A 15,906-nucleotide genomic window follows, 5' to 3' on the forward strand; every position below is an offset into this window, starting at 1 on the left:
GTTCATTTCACAACTAGACAGGGCAAAAAAAGTAAAAAGTTTAAATGGAAAACAATGAAAAGTCTACACAATCTCTGAGATTTACAAAAACCCTAAATATTAGATCTTTACCAATTATGACAGAAAGGGACTGATTCCTTTTCTCAATGTAAGAATAATCCTAGGAAACCAAAAGGAGCTTTGAAAAGAAGATACTTAGGGAAAAGTACTCAGTCTTCCAAAAATTTATAGTGGGGAATATTTTACTGGAACATACCCAAATACCTTTGCCTTTTTATTTCCAAGAGTGTACATCTTAGAATTCTAAGAATAAAATTTTTGAAAAAGACATCAAAATCAATGAATGTAATATACAGCCACTGGAAAAATGAAGTCTCTAAGATTTATTTGTACTGAGTACTGAAAAGTAGGCATGAGTACCGAAAAGTAGAGGGGAGTTTGGGCCATGGCTTTTTTCTGGGGGTGCCCAGTGGTGTGACCTAGAAATGGCCAGAGCAAAGGGGATTTAGGGGAGAGAGAATTTCCCAAGTGGATGGAAACTAGCAGTGTCTCCCTTTCTACCATAAATGATAAAGGATTCAAGATTCTGGTGTTATGCAAGAGGGCAGATGTGGCATCCAGGAAGAAACACCAGTTTTAGGAAGAGAGTCTCAATGGTAGACATTGAGTGTGGTTTGCTGTCCAAGTCTAAAAAGCAGTCGGAAAAGCTGACCCAGATCAGGAGGGTGATTGGTCTGAACATGGGGCCGCAAAGGTAGAGCAGACCCTAGGTTAGGATGCTTTGGTGAGAGGACCAGAGATTCCAGAACTAGATTTGGGATATATTCGATATTAGGGGGAAGGAGGCCCTAGTGCCAGAGACAGGCTTCTCCATGGCTTTTAATTTAATGCATATTTAATTCTCAGTATAGAGATTTATTTAGAAAGTTGGGTTATTTCTTGATATTGGGTAGGGAGAATTTCTAAGGGTTCATGTTAATCACTAAATTACTTTAGGCTTAAAAATAGCACGATGTTTCATACAGACTCCCACTGAGTGAGCACAGTGTAGTAAATAATTTAACATTGTTCAGCCAGGCAGGTTTTTTTTAAACTGAAATACAGTTGATATACAATGTTATGTAAGTTTCAAGTGTAAGACGTAGTGATTCACTATTTTGAGAGGTTATACTCCATTTATAGTTATTACAAAATATTGGCTATATTCCCTGTACTGTAGCTTATTTATTTTATACCTAGTGGTTTGTATCTCTTAATCCCCTACCCTTATCTTGCCCTTCCCCCCTTCCCTCTCCCTAATGGTAACACTAGTTTGTTCTCTATATCTGTGAGTCTGTTTCTTTTTTGCTATATTTACTAGTTTGTTTTACTTTTTAGATTCCACATATAAGTGATATGATAAAGTATTTGTCTTTCTCTGTCTGACTTATTTCACCAAGCATAATACCCTCCAAGTCCACCCACACTGTTGCAGATGGCAAACTTTCATCTTTTTTTATCAGCCAGGTAGTTGTTTTCTCTCTTTTTATTTTATTTTTCCCCTTTACTTGCTACCACATCAAATACTGACCAGTAATTTCTTTGCAAGGCAAGGTTATTCTCTATTTCTTTATCTTCCGCACAGGTCTTGAGAAATAGAATTAATTTTTTAAATTGAAGCAGTCGAAAGATTGCTGGCTTGATACAGTTTTGCATGTGTGAATTGTAACAATATTGGTTCCTCCAAAAGACATTTTCTGCATCTGACTGAAGACAAGCTCTTGCCTCAGTTAATATTACCAGATTCTAACAGAATGCTTTCTTAAAATCTGAAGCACTCAAAAGACAATGATGATTTCAAATCACATCTTCAAGATTTAGTTATCACTCAAATCCCTAGTAAGGTGTTTACATTCTAGGCCTTATACCCATATGGCCACAGCAGCCAATACAAAGGCAAATTTATGATATGGGGATGGAAGCCTAGCTCTCGTTCTATTGTACCTAGTACTTCTAGTTGCCTCTAACTACTGGAAGAGATTATTCTCTCTGAAGGGAAGGTGGTAGCAGGGCCACGTGGCCAGAGTGAGGTTGGGTCTCTCAGATTGTGGGTTGGGAGCAGGAAACTGCCACCTGGGAGAAATCAAGGAATAGAGTAGTTGGAGAATCCAGAGTCCATAAAGGAGACGTGAGGATCAGATGCTTGGGGGAGTAAAGGTGGAGCTGCACCAAGATGAAAGCTAAACTTGGAGTTTGGGAGGCAAGAGGATGTGAATGAGAGACCAGGCACAGGGGCCCCGAGCTGCTTTCTGGAAAACTACTTTCGGGAAGGCTTCTTTGATTTCTCTAGCTGGTGTCTCCTCCTTTAACTCCCTATTAGTATCTTTTTATGGTACAGCTAGTAACGTGCGTTACGATCTTTGGAGGGTATATTCACCGCGCCAAGTCCACTGCGCCCTTCATCCTGTGTCTTAGTAAAGGGAATAAGGAGATAAGAAAACAGGCATTTATGGAGCACCTGCTGTGCAGGAGGTACATGTATGCATTATCTAATTAAAGAGTTTATGTAATTGGCAGACGAGGAAACTGAGGCTCATGATCGCTGAACTAACAAGCAAGGGAAGAGCCAGGACTGAGTTCACGCCCTACCCCGTGGTCTGCTTCTCAAAGCATCATCAGCCTGCTGGCCATGAAGGAGAGAGGGACCCGTGTTCCTCCTCTCGAAGCAGGAGGAGACCCACAAGCCACAGCTAGCTCCTGTTTGCTCCAGCTTGTGCATTATTCAAGCCCTGGCTTCTTCATTTGCCTGTTCTCCTCTTACTTCATCTTTACTATGACCTCCACCCAGGGAAGCAAAGGCAGGACAAGGAAGGAGAACTCTGGTGTGGATTTTACTCTTCATTGGAAGCTCTGGAGAAATTTTGCAGATAGAAATTATTTGCTTAAGTTAGTTTTATGGAGTGACTTTCTGACTTCAGAGAAGCTTAAAATTTCATTTTTTTTTTTTTTTTTTGCCACACAGCAGCATACGAGATCTTATTTCCCCGACCAGGGATCGAACCTCTGCCCCCTGCAGTGGAAGTGCGGAGACCTAACCACTGGACCACCGGGGAAGTCCCAAATTTCCTATTTTGAAGACGTCGAAGCGATCACCTGTATTACGTGTTTGCCTCCTATTTCTCATGACAGATAAAAGTGACTTATAAGCACACTCTGGAGATCTCTGGAGATAAAGGCCTATTGTTATCTATTGTAGAGAATATCTTTACTATTATTTTTTAAAATATCTCTATCATTTTAATAAGAAAGGGGGAAAAGCTAGGTCTCCAGAATGCCTTCCCTTTTGACTGTAGAACCTCAGAAGGTAGATATTTAGCAAGGAATCTGCTAAGCTGGAGACTAATTCACTCCAACTTTGGTTTAATTTCTGACCCCTCCATCTAAACCTCCAAAAGTAAAGTTGTTAGGAGTGTTCATTCCTGTCTAAGAGCCGGGTGTGAACCCAGATAGTTGTGAATTTTAATTTTTTTAAAAAACTATTTATGCTGCTCTGGGTCTCAGTTGCTGCATGCAGGATCTTGAGTTGCAGCATGCAGACTTCTTAGTTGCAGCATGCATGTGGGATCTAGTTCCCTGAGGAGGGATCAAACCCGGACCCCCTGCATTGGGAGCACAGGGTCTTACCCACTGGACCACCAGGGAAGTCCCAGATAGTTGTGTTTTAAGCACAAAGGTCCCGTGCACAAGATTTGCAGCATCATTGAGAACCCTTCTGAACACCTCTTTCTAAAAGATACTTTCTCTTTGTGGCTTCCATCATTATGATCTGATCCCAGGCTCCATCTCCTCTGTAACCTCTCAGACAAGTAAAAACTGCAGTTGTCTTTGAATGACAGGAAATAAAATGAAAAGTAATGAGGAGTTTCTGCCAGAGAGGTTTTGTTTTGATGCTTTCTCCCATCTTCCTTTACCTCCCCTGTGGGGAAAATTAGGGTGAGGCATTCATCAGCTTTTATTATCTTGATTTATAACCTTAGGTCACAGTTGGGAGCTAAAACATAAAGGCATAGATTTAAATATTGCCAGTTGTGCCGTCTCCATTTTGTTCTGATCTCTCTTTTGCTAGAAATGAAATTCCTCATGCCCTGTAATTGTGTATAGATCCGCCAGTGCAGAGAATGTGGCATTGCTCCCTTGTCTTTACTTAACACTACCCTTTTCTGCATTAACTCCAACCCACACGCTATACATTTGTGTCCTTTCGTGTCTGGTTTGCACCCATTCAATTAGATGTACAACGTGCCTCCCCTAGTTTAATGAGTTGATTATGACAAGACTTGAGACGAACGACATTCAGTAGCTTCAACTGATCAGCCAGAAATTTTCATTGTCTGACATCTATCAGGGGATTAAAAGAATAGCTAGTAAGCTGACCTATTGTGAGTCTTCATTCTCTTGCATCATTTCACATTCATTACGGTTCACAGTGCAAAACGATGACATTCAGTCATTCGTTCAAACAAGGTTCATTAAGTTGCCTTCTATGTATCAGATACCAGTCGAGGTCCACGGGCAACAACAGGGAGATGACAGGCAAAATCCTGGCTCTCAAGAGGCTAGCCAGCTAGGGGCAAGAAGGATCTCAGACCAATAAACAGTGTTTTTAATACATCCAGGGGGATGACAGTAGGCAAAGGGCTTGTGAGCCATGGAAGGGAACTGAGGTCCCAGGAGTCTGGAAGACCTCTCTTAGAGGTCTTAGGGAAGACCTCTGGGTAGCCTTCCAAGCAGAGGGAGCAGTGCATGTCACGAAGCCCAGGACGGAGCAGGTTTGGCATGTGTGAGGAACAAAAGGACACAAAATCTGGGGCACAGGGAGCAAAGGGAAAGTGGTTGAGAGAGTAGGTGGCTGATGGACAGACTTAGGTATGGCCTTGTGGGTCAAAAATAGCAGCTTAGGACTTCCCTGGTGGTGCAGTGGTTAAGAATCCACCTGCCAATGCAGGGGACACAGGTTCGAGCCCTGGTCCAGGAAGATCCCACATGCCGCAGAGCAACTAAGCCCATGTGCCACAACTACTGAGCCTGTGCTCTAGAGCCCACGAGCCACAACTACTGAGCTCACGAGCCACAACTACTGAAGCCCGTGCGCCTACAGCCCATGCTCCACAGCAAGAGAAGCCACCGCAACGAGAAGCCCGCGCACCGCAATGAAGAGTAACCCTTGCTTGCCACAGCTAGAGAAAGCCCGCATGCAGCAACTGACTCAAAGCAGCCATAAATAGATAAATAAATTTATTTTTTTAAAAATAGCAGCTTACATTTCATTCTGATAAGGTGTGGATACCACAGGAGGGTTTTGAGCAGAGGGGGCATAATCTGACCTTTGTTTCAAAAGAGTCACTCCAACTGACAATGGACTATAGGGGTAACAGTAGAAACCAGGAAGGCAGTTATGAGTTAATCACCGTAAGCCAGTGAAGGACCAGGATAGGAGTGGTGGAGGGGAGACAGGCAAGGTTAGGTTCATGCTGTACTTTGAAGGTGAAGCCAACAGGCTTTGCTGAAAGACTGGACATGTGGTAGGAGAGAAAGGAGACAAGGATAATTCCAAGAGCGGGGGACGTACTAGATGAATAATGCTAGTGTTTACTGAAAGAGGGAAGCCTGAAGCAAGAGAAGATCAGACAGAAGGAGAAAGAAATCAAGGATTCTCTTTCGGACATACTAGCTTAGAGAAGGTTGTTGGATCTGTAGGTGGAGATGAAGTTCAGAGTTGAGGTTAGGTTGCAAATGTGAGTCCAGCCTCTTTTGACATCTATATATCAAGCTAACCTTAGGTTTGAGTCTTTGTTTATGTGTGAAGTTTAGTTCCTTTTTTTTCTCTTCCCTTACCCTCACATCCTTTTATTTCCCCTCAGGAGTACACCTTCTGATTTCCCCTGTCCCCAGCCCACAAACCAATATTCCCAGGGTGCTGCATGTGAACTCAAGCACTTCTTCAGAAAAAAAGCAAATTCCTCTTCTCTAAAGTGTGTCTTGATTACTCCCTCATATGCCACTTACACAGTATGACCGAGAGCCTTCACATTTTGAGAAATGTGAAAGATCCTTTTGGGGAAAGTAGTTGCCTGTAGAATAAAGGCTGAACTTGTCAGGCTGGCATTTAAGTTTCTGAATAATCTCACCCTGTCTCACCTCTTCAAGGCTCCATGTGTTCAAATTCAAATCTGAGATCTGACCTCTGAACTTCAAGAGTTGGTCTAACCTTCACTCGGAGGGTACAGGCAGTTACTCCCAGACACTCAGGGAGAGCAGGTGGTCACAGCATAAAAGGAAGATCCACATGAACAGAAGCTCAGTCCCAGAGGGAAAGATCCTTAATTTTGAGGACAGGAATGGCCCTGGAATGGTGATCTCCTGTGTAGGGAGGAGTGATTCCACCACCCCCAGAGCTTCCATGCTCTTTTGTGAACATCTAGTATCTTGTTCCTGCAAAGAGGGGTGCACTAAATTGCAGAAGAAGTATTTGGATCATTGGAAACAGGGCTCCCATCACGATCATCACTAATTAATAAATTGTTGTTCTTCTTATAGACAGATTAGTCTCATTTGCTGCACAGAACTATGGTTGAGCATGGTCCCTGCTGCCTGTCTACCTGGACTTGGAACCTACCCATCCTGGGTCTGTGATGTGGAAGAAGTGACTTGACTTTTCTGTAACTCAGTTTCTTTCTTTTTTTTTAACTTGTTCTTTATTTTACTTATTTATTTTTAAAATATTTATTTAATTTATGCATTTGGTTGTGTTGGGTCTTAGTTGTGGCATGTGGGCTCCTTAGTTGTGGCTCGCAGGCTCCTTAGTTGTGGCATGCAGATTCCTTAGTTGCAGCATGCAAACTCTTAGTGGTGGCATGCATGTGGGATCTAGCTCCCAGGCCAGGATTTAAACCCAGGCCCCCTGCATTGGGAACGGGGAGTCTTAACCACTGCGCCACCAGGGAAGCCTCTGTAACTGCGTTTCTACACCTGCAAATCTACTTCAGAGGGTTAGGGTGAAGAGTAAGTGACTTCATACACATAATGTGCTCAGAACCATGCTAAGCATGGAGTCACTGCTTAGTGAATGAGAGGTATTATCATTACCATCCGTCCACCAGGACTGAGAATCTGATCATCTATGGGTTACGAAGAAAATGCAGTTGAAGGAATTGAAAAATGTTGACTTAGAAACTGGTTCGGCCATGGTGGCGTCCTTGAGTGGTTCTGCCAGTGAAGGGCCACCTCTCCACGGCCCTCTCCTCTCAGACCCAATCCTAACCCCCATCCAGGCAGACCCACTGTCTTTCTTTGTTTCTCCCTGAAAAATACTTCTTCACTGGGGTAAAGTTAGCTATTGCTGAGTAAAAATTACTCCAAAACTTAGTGGCTTAAAACAATAAACATTGGGCTTCCCTGGTGGCGCAGTGGTTGAGAGTCCGCCTGCCGATGCAGGGGACACAGGTTCGTGCCCCGGTCTGGGAAGATCCCACATGCCGCGGAGCGGCTAGGCCCGTGAGCCATGGCCGCTGAGCCTGCGCGTCCGGAGCCTGTGCTCCGCAACGGGAGAGGACACAACAGTGAGAGGCCCGCATATCGCAAAAAAAACAAAAACAAAACCAAAAAAACCCAATAAACATTGACTATCTTGCAGGATCCAGAACCCGGCTCAGGCACACAGCTGTTGGTAGGAGGCCTCAACTCCTCACCAGAGACCCCTCTGCAGGGCCACCTCATGCAGTGGCAGCTGGCTTCCCCCAGGGTGGGTGATTCAGGACAGCAAGAGGGAGCCATGATGCCTTTTATGACTAGTTTCAGAAGTCACCTACTGTCACGTCTGCACATTCCATTTGCTAGAAGTAAATCTCTAAGTCCCACTCATGCCCGTGCAGTGAGGAACTGAGCTCCACCCTCTGAGGGGGAGATTGGCGAAGAATTGTAGACATCTTGTAAAACCGCAACAATCGGTGACTGACACTCAGAGCTAGTGAGTTATAACATTTAGGACAATATAGACTCCCTCCTCTTTAAACCTCTAACTGGTTTATAAGACCTTGAGCCATCTACCCAGATATTCACTAAAAACTCTGAGAACCCAAAGCAGTGCTTTGTGGTCATAAAACTGAGCAGGGCGCTGCAGGGTCCTCCTGGGTACGAAAGCCTTTCTGTGTCCCCTGTTTCTTGTCTGCAGGAAAAAGGCTTCAGCCTCCCAGACCATCCCTGAGTTCCAAAGGGCAGATTCAAACAGTAATTAGGGAAGTGAGGGAATGTAGAAACAAGAGTGGATTTTGTTTGTTTGTTTGTTTGTTTCAAACCACTGAGATTTCAGTGCTGTTTTAATATAGGCAGACCCTAGCCTATCTCAATAGATACAATTGTTAAGCAGAAAAGGCAAGTGCTAAGAAAACTTTATTTCTTCTGTGTCCTTACATGAAAGAAGGGGGAGAAATATAATAGATATAGGTATTTGCTTACATTTTCAGAAAAACAGTGAAAGAATAAAACAAGAACAAAATTTAAAAAAATTATCGATAATGAAAGAGAGGAGAGTTAAGAGGATACGGATGGAAGGCTGACTTCTCTAATTATGTCTTAATATACAGTACTCATTTTTGAATCACGTAATTATCTTCCATATTTAAAATATAAATCAGGAGAGGGGTCCTTGTGGTGATGGAATTGTTCAGTATCTTGACTCTGATAAAATTATTTAGAGCTAAACACACACACACACATACACACAAGTACAAGTAAAACTGGAAGAATCTGAGCAAGATCCATGGATTGTTTGAATGTTGATATTCTGGCTGTGATATTATACTACAGTTTTACAAACGTTACCATTGGGGGAAACTGAGTTAAAGTATATGATCTATGATTTCTTACCATGTGAAAAATAGCATTTCATCACAAGAAAGTTTTAAATATTCAAAACACAAGAAGAAAACTTCAAAAACTCAATTGTCATGGAAAGCTTTAACGCATTACTCCTACACTATGACAACAGATGAAAAACATACTTAGATTTGACTAATTTTATTTTTATCCGTTCATCTATTTAGATAAATGGATATTTATGAAATAATAAAGGCAAAACTCTGATGAATGAATTGAACAAGGAAAAGAGGGTCAAGTTTATAAATAAGTACAGAAATTGCTTCTTTTGAAGAAAGGATCCTAAAATAGAAACATATCTGTAAAATGGATTCAGTGTTCGTGATGTCACAGTGAGATGGATTTTCACATGTAAGCCTGGGGAATTGTAAATTATCATTCATTTAACTAATACTGTCTTAAATATAAAATACAGAGATGAGTAGAGGGTGTGTTAACCCCAGTATTTTGACACTAAGGAGACTTTGAAAATTGAGAGTGTTCAGAGTGAACTCCATCAAATCCGTTTTATTCCTTGATCAATTTTCTGTAGAGCAGTGCTGTCCCACGGGCCTTTCTGAAATGATGGAAACGTTCTACATCTGCACCATTCAACATGGTAAACCTAGTGTTAGAAGGAAATCACCAGGTCTATTGTACTTACTACTCTTTGTATAAACTGGTATCATAACCGTGGGAAAAGAAGTATTGTTACCTCCAAAAGTTACAGTGAGAATGTCTCATCACCTCAATTTCTGATGACGTTTGGTATTTGTGTTATTAAAAGAATGAACATTTGCAAAGTCATGTATGGCCAGGATCATGATCCAGGTAAACAGTTCTAGGACCCACGTGTAACATTCGTTAGCTTTGTGATCCTGGGTGAGTCTAGGCTTGAATGTCGTGAGCTCCAAGCGAAGCCATTGGACACATCATTTCCTTTAAGCTTGAACAAATTCTACTATAAATATCCATATGCCACCTGGGAAGCTGGCCAACATTTGTTCTATAGAATTAAAAGGTGCAGCTTTAAGATGTGCACACACCAACCCTGTGAAGGCCATGAGGAGAAACCAAGCTGGCCTCAGACTCCACCTCCCCACTGTGAGCTCCAGGCTGTGGATAAATGTGTGTCATTTTTTTTTTTTTTTTCTTTTTGCGGTACGCGGGCCTCTCACTGTTGTGGCCTCTCCCGCTGTGGAGCACAGGCTCCGGACGCGCAGGCTCAGTGGCCATGGCTCACTGGCCCAGCCGCTCCGCGGCATGTGGGATCTTCCCGGACCGGGGCACGAACCCGTGTCCCCTGCATCGGCAGGCGGACTCTCAACCACTGCACCACCAGGGAAGCCCTCTATAATGTTATTTTAAAGATTATTTATAACGTATGTAAAATGTCTGGCATATAATAGATGTTCATTAAATGTCCCCCATCACAGTGAAGAAAATGGTTTTGAGTTTAATATAAAGACTGATAGTGTTTTCGAATGATGGCGTTAACTGGAAATAATAATTTTTTAAAAGACTTTGAGAATTTATCTTTCCTCTTGCTCATTTTTATCTCCTGACAACCACATCCGATGCTAGCTCAAAGTATATACTTAGATGTCCCTGGCCTTCATATTCTGGAAGATTGTATCAGCAGAAATAACCATTAAGCCTCTGGAATGACACATGACACATAACACTGGCCATTAAATCATCAATATATTGACCAAATGGAATTATTTGCTTCATCTAAGTCTAATGGCAGGAAAATGGGAAAAGCAAAATTATAGATTGGGCTGTTGTGAGGGCAGATTCAGAGACTCAGACTTCTAGGTATATTCCAGAAAAGTATGGAAATGAATCAGGCTTCTCAGATATCTTTTGGCTTCTTCAGCTACTCTGGTAAATAGGCCGTGTCTGATGGAGGTGGAAGCTCCACTGGCTGACTAATAGGATACAGTCTCCTCTCCACTGCCAACATTTTGGGTCAAGGACATTGAACTGACCCTTGCAATGAATGCATGGGATCCGTATGAGGAGAACCAGAGAATCTTAATTAAGGGTAGGAAATAAGATGAAATAAATACAGAAAATACCATGTTATGTAGAAAGACTAAATATGCCGAATTCATTAAATTTTAGGGTTAATATTATCCCAAGCAAAATCCCAATGAATATAATACTGGCCCAAATGATTCTAAAGTCTGTTCTGAAAAATAAATATACAGCTAATTTTTTTTGAGACAATGAAGAGTAAGGAGGAGATACCTCCTTTACCATGCAGGAAAATGCACTATAACGTGGCAGTAATCAAAATGGCATTGTTGTGGTTCACGAACAGAAATGGGAAGGAAGAGCCTGAGACAGACCCTACCATATGTAAGAATTTATAATGGAAAAGTGTGTAAATGTTAAATAGTATTCATCTTTTGTGCATCAAAGGATGCCATTCATAGAGTGAAAAGGAAATCCATGAGAAGATATCTGTAAACCATATATTTGATAAGGGGCTAATATCCAGAATATATAAAGAACTCCCACAATTCAACAACAACAACAAAATCAAACAACCTGATTCAAAATGGGCTAAGGACTTGAATAGACATTTCTCTAAAGATGAAATCAGTGATGTACCCGAGGGTAAAAAACAATCATTTTAGATTCTGTCCATATATCACATAGCAAAATTAATTCCAGATGTAGTAGAGCTTTGCATGTAAAAAGGAAAATCAAATCATAGGAAAGTTGAAGAAATGATTTTTGTTAATCTGACAACATGGAATAAGGTCATAAGCATAAAAATAAAACCTAAGAAAAGTTATCATATATGTGGCTACCAGACTGGGGATTCAAAAGAGTTAGGCTGCAACTGTTGTTTCCTTTGCAAAACCAATTTTTAGTTTCTCCCCATAAATACTAAAACTACTCTCTACTTATTTTTTAATTTTATATTGGAGTATAGTTGACTTACAATGTTGTGTTAGTTTCAGGAATACAGCGAAGTGATTCAGTCATATATATATATATATATACATATATATATATATATATTCTTTTTCAGATTCTTTTCCCATGTAGGTTATTGCAGAGTATTGAGTAGAGTTCCCGTGCTATATAGTAGGTCCTTGTTGATTATCTATTTTTTATATAGTTCTACTCATTTTTAATGAGCAAAACCATTTCCTTGATACGAACTTGGTGCAACCTTGTCCCAGGTCTTCCTCCTGGTATAACCTTCAGATGTTAGGTTAGAGGGTGCATTCCTCTTTCTGAAGAGTGAGCCTTGCGCCCATCCTCTCACTTCATTAAAGACAGCTCCCTCTATCTGGCTGTCGGGTTGTCTTTCTTTCCATCATTTTGCCAACAGTCTCCTCTTTTACTGGATAATTCCCATGAGCATAAATACATGCTTGCTCTCTCAGTTTGCAAAACACACGCACACACACACACTTGCACGCACACACGGGTCCCTCCCTCCCCACCCCTCCTCCAGCTGTTGTCTCACTTCTCTACTCCCCTGCAGAGCATGACTGTTGCGAAGACCTGTCTAGGAACACAGCCTCCATATATCCTCAGTTCACCTGTCCTTCAGCCCACTCCTATCTGGCTTCTGCCACCAACACACAAATGAAATCGCTTTTGTCATGTCACAAACCAATTCCATTTGCCGCAATCGTTGGGCCCTTTTCAATCCTCATTCCAGGCACATTTGACAGAATGGATGGCTTCCTCTCCTCAACATGCTCTCCGCTCTTGGGATCTGTGGCAGGACAACATCTCCTGATTTCCCCCTCAGTTTATGGTTCTCTTCTCTCTCTTGAATACTTGCCCTGGATAATCCCATTCATTTCCATGGCTTTAAAAACATCCCATCTGAGGGAGTTCCCTGGTAGCCTTGTGGTTAGGATTCTGGGCTTTCACTGCCATGGCCCAGTTTCGATACCTGGTTGGGGAACTAAGATCCTGCAGAAAAATTCCATGTGCTGACTGTTTCTGACTTTACACACTCACATGTCCATCAGCTGCCCCTACATCTCAGCTTGGAGGTCCAATAGTATTTCAAAAAAAAACTTGTCAAAAATGGGCATCTTCAGTTTCCCCCATAACCTGCCTTCACCTCACACAGGCTTCCTAATCACATCTCCTGTGTTGCTCAGGCTAGGAACTTGGGAATCATCCTTGATTCATAATCAGAGTCCCATCTATTCTGTTTCTGAAATACATCTCACTTCCTCGCGTTCTCTCTACGTCCACTGCCACCATCCTGGTCTGTACTATATCATCTCTGACCTAGATTACTGCCCCAAGACGCATTCTTGCCCCTCCCTAATCATTCTCTTTGCATCCCTGCCTATGGCTCCAAACCAATTGCCTCAGGTCTCTGATATGTCATTGGGATAAAGTCAAGAGGAGTTGCTTTTGAATTGTATGTCCAATGAGAAGGGAAGAGAAAAATCAAGAATGACTAGGGTTTTGCTTGAGCAACTTTGCACGAGGCAATGACTGTTATCAAGGTGGGAAAGTTTGGGTCAGGTACAGGTTTGGCTGATGGGGATGGGTTGGGGGGGTGATCAATAGTTTTTCCATGTGCTAATCTTGAAATGTCATTTAGCCAAGCAGGAGTGTGCTATAGTTGCAAAGAAATATTAGACAGGATAGATGTTTGTTGAATGAATAAGTGAACCAAACTAGGCTACCAGAGAAGCAAATTCTGGGGGAAAGATTTGGAAGAGTTGGTAAGGCTGTGAGGTAACATTCTAATGGAAATCCCTGGTATTATTTGGATATATGGGCCTGGAGAGCAATAGGAAAATTAGACCTGGAGGCTTAGAACTGAGGGTTATCTTAAGAATTTAAAGTAGGGAAAAGATAAGATGAAAGTGAAACTTCTAGAAAACTAAAATATTTTCTTTTCACATATTTTATTCAAAATAAAATTAGTTTTATTGAGTTTGATGGGGAAATGTTTAGTGTCATCCCTTTCTTTTACCCACTAGGAGCCAGTAGCTCTCCTCTTCCTCCACTCCAAGTGGTGACAACCAAAACTGTCACTAGACATTTCCCATCCCCGGGGTTGAGGAGAGAATCGCCCCTTGATGAGAACTACAGGATTACAGCAATGGCAATGAGAAAATCGGTACTTCGTTGTAGCCACTGAAATGTTAATATTAGAGAATACTGGAGAGATAACTACCAAGTAGTGGCATTCTGAGCTTTTACCCTGCAAAAAGCTCTTGGAAAGAATTTGATCATGAAGCAGGCTGCGTGCACTGCGAGGGCGTGGGGTCGGGAAAGAGGGTGGAGGAGCGCTCCCACGCAGGAGAGCATCGCTGAAGGCCAGGGCAGAGGAGAGCAGCCAGCACCTGGGCTCAGCGTTGCAGGCAGCGCTGTCTCCCCGTGAAGCAATCCTGGCTGCTCTCCACACGCGGATGGTTTTGGTGGAAATAGGCATGTCCCAGCATTGCGGAACCCTATGGGTGTCGATCTCATTGGAGATGACTCAGTACCGTTCACCTGCTGCCCCCTAGCGAGGCGGCTCGGGATGCCTGGTAAGTCGTGGTACCTCCCGAACTGCGTGTCCAGGCTGAATGCCAAGCTGGCTCTGAGCGTGAATAACAGGGGTGGTGCTGTTTGCAGCAACCTGGATGGACCTGGGGATTGTCGTGCTGGGTGGGGTGGGTCGGACAGAGATCGAGGTGGTGTCGCTTATGTGCGGAATCTAAAAGAAAGGTGATGGGGGTGAACTTATTTGCGAGGTGGAAACAGACAGACTGAGAGAAGGAGCTTGTGGTCGTGGGGGTCGGGGTGGGAGTGGGGGGAGGGAGAGTTAGGGAGGTTGGGATTGACATGTACCACTGCTGTATTTAAAATAGATGACCGGCGGGGACCTGCTGTGTAGCTTGGGGAACTCTGCTCAGTATTATGTGACGCCTAGATGGGAGGAGAATTTGAAAGAGAATAGATACACCTATATGTATGACTGAATCATTTTGCTGTGCACCTGAAGCTGACACGGCATTGCTAACCAACTATGCGCCAATATAAAATAAAAAGTTTAAAAAAAAACAACAAAAAACACACAAAAAACCAGGATCCAGGAGACCGGAACAGGTTGGCCTTCTAGCTTTCCTCCCGTCTTTGCTCCAAATAGCATCCTTAACAGTCACTAGCGACTTCCCAAACGTGGCGAAGGGGACGGCACAGGACGTCAATGGGACAGCGGGGGCGGGGGGGTTGGTGGTGACGGAAAGGCTCGATCACTACAAGTGCTTCTCAGGCGAAAAGTAGCCCGGCGAAAAGTGGGCTGGGGCAGCCGCTAGGGCACCAGGAACATGCTCTCTCGGTCGCCCTCTGCTGTCGAGACGAGTGAGGACAGCTCCTGCAAGAGACACCGTTCTGTTCCGAAGGCACAAATTAAGATGCTAGGCACCGATATAGGCCACGGGATGACATTGCTTCTTACCAGCTGCAGTGAAGGCAGATCATCTATTTCAGTGTGTGTGCCAGGAAAAGAAAGGCTAATCATAGACCGTAGAGTCCCAAAGCACAGATTTAGTGATATTGAGGGACTAATCCTGTCCCTGAAACATAACAACTGCATACGGGAGGGTAGCAGTAGGGATAAGAATTAGTTCTCTGAGGAAGTGTTAAAATGATCTCCATACCGGGGATGTATGCAAGGCCCCTACTCTTTGTACTTCTTTTGAGAGGAAATCTTGAGTTTGAGTCATACCACACGAATTATGAAAAAAATCATTCATATATTAAAAAGATTTATCACTTCTTTAAATAGAGGTCATTCTAAATACCTAAAATATTTTTGATTTACCAAAACTTACAAGTAATTTGTATATATACATATGTTTGTGTGTTTGTGCTGATCCCATAAAGCAAAAATCCTCATGTATCTGCATGTTTCATCTGAGTTAAGGTTTTGAATAAAGGAATTTGAAGAGAGAGGAGACATGATTTGACCTGTTTTGCAAGGATTCTGGCTGCTGTGTTGGGAATAGACTATAGGAGATCAAG

The sequence above is a fragment of the Delphinus delphis genome, chromosome 9, assembly GCF_949987515.2.
Source record: "Delphinus delphis chromosome 9, mDelDel1.2, whole genome shotgun sequence".
Taxonomy (NCBI): domain Eukaryota; kingdom Metazoa; phylum Chordata; class Mammalia; order Artiodactyla; family Delphinidae; genus Delphinus; species Delphinus delphis.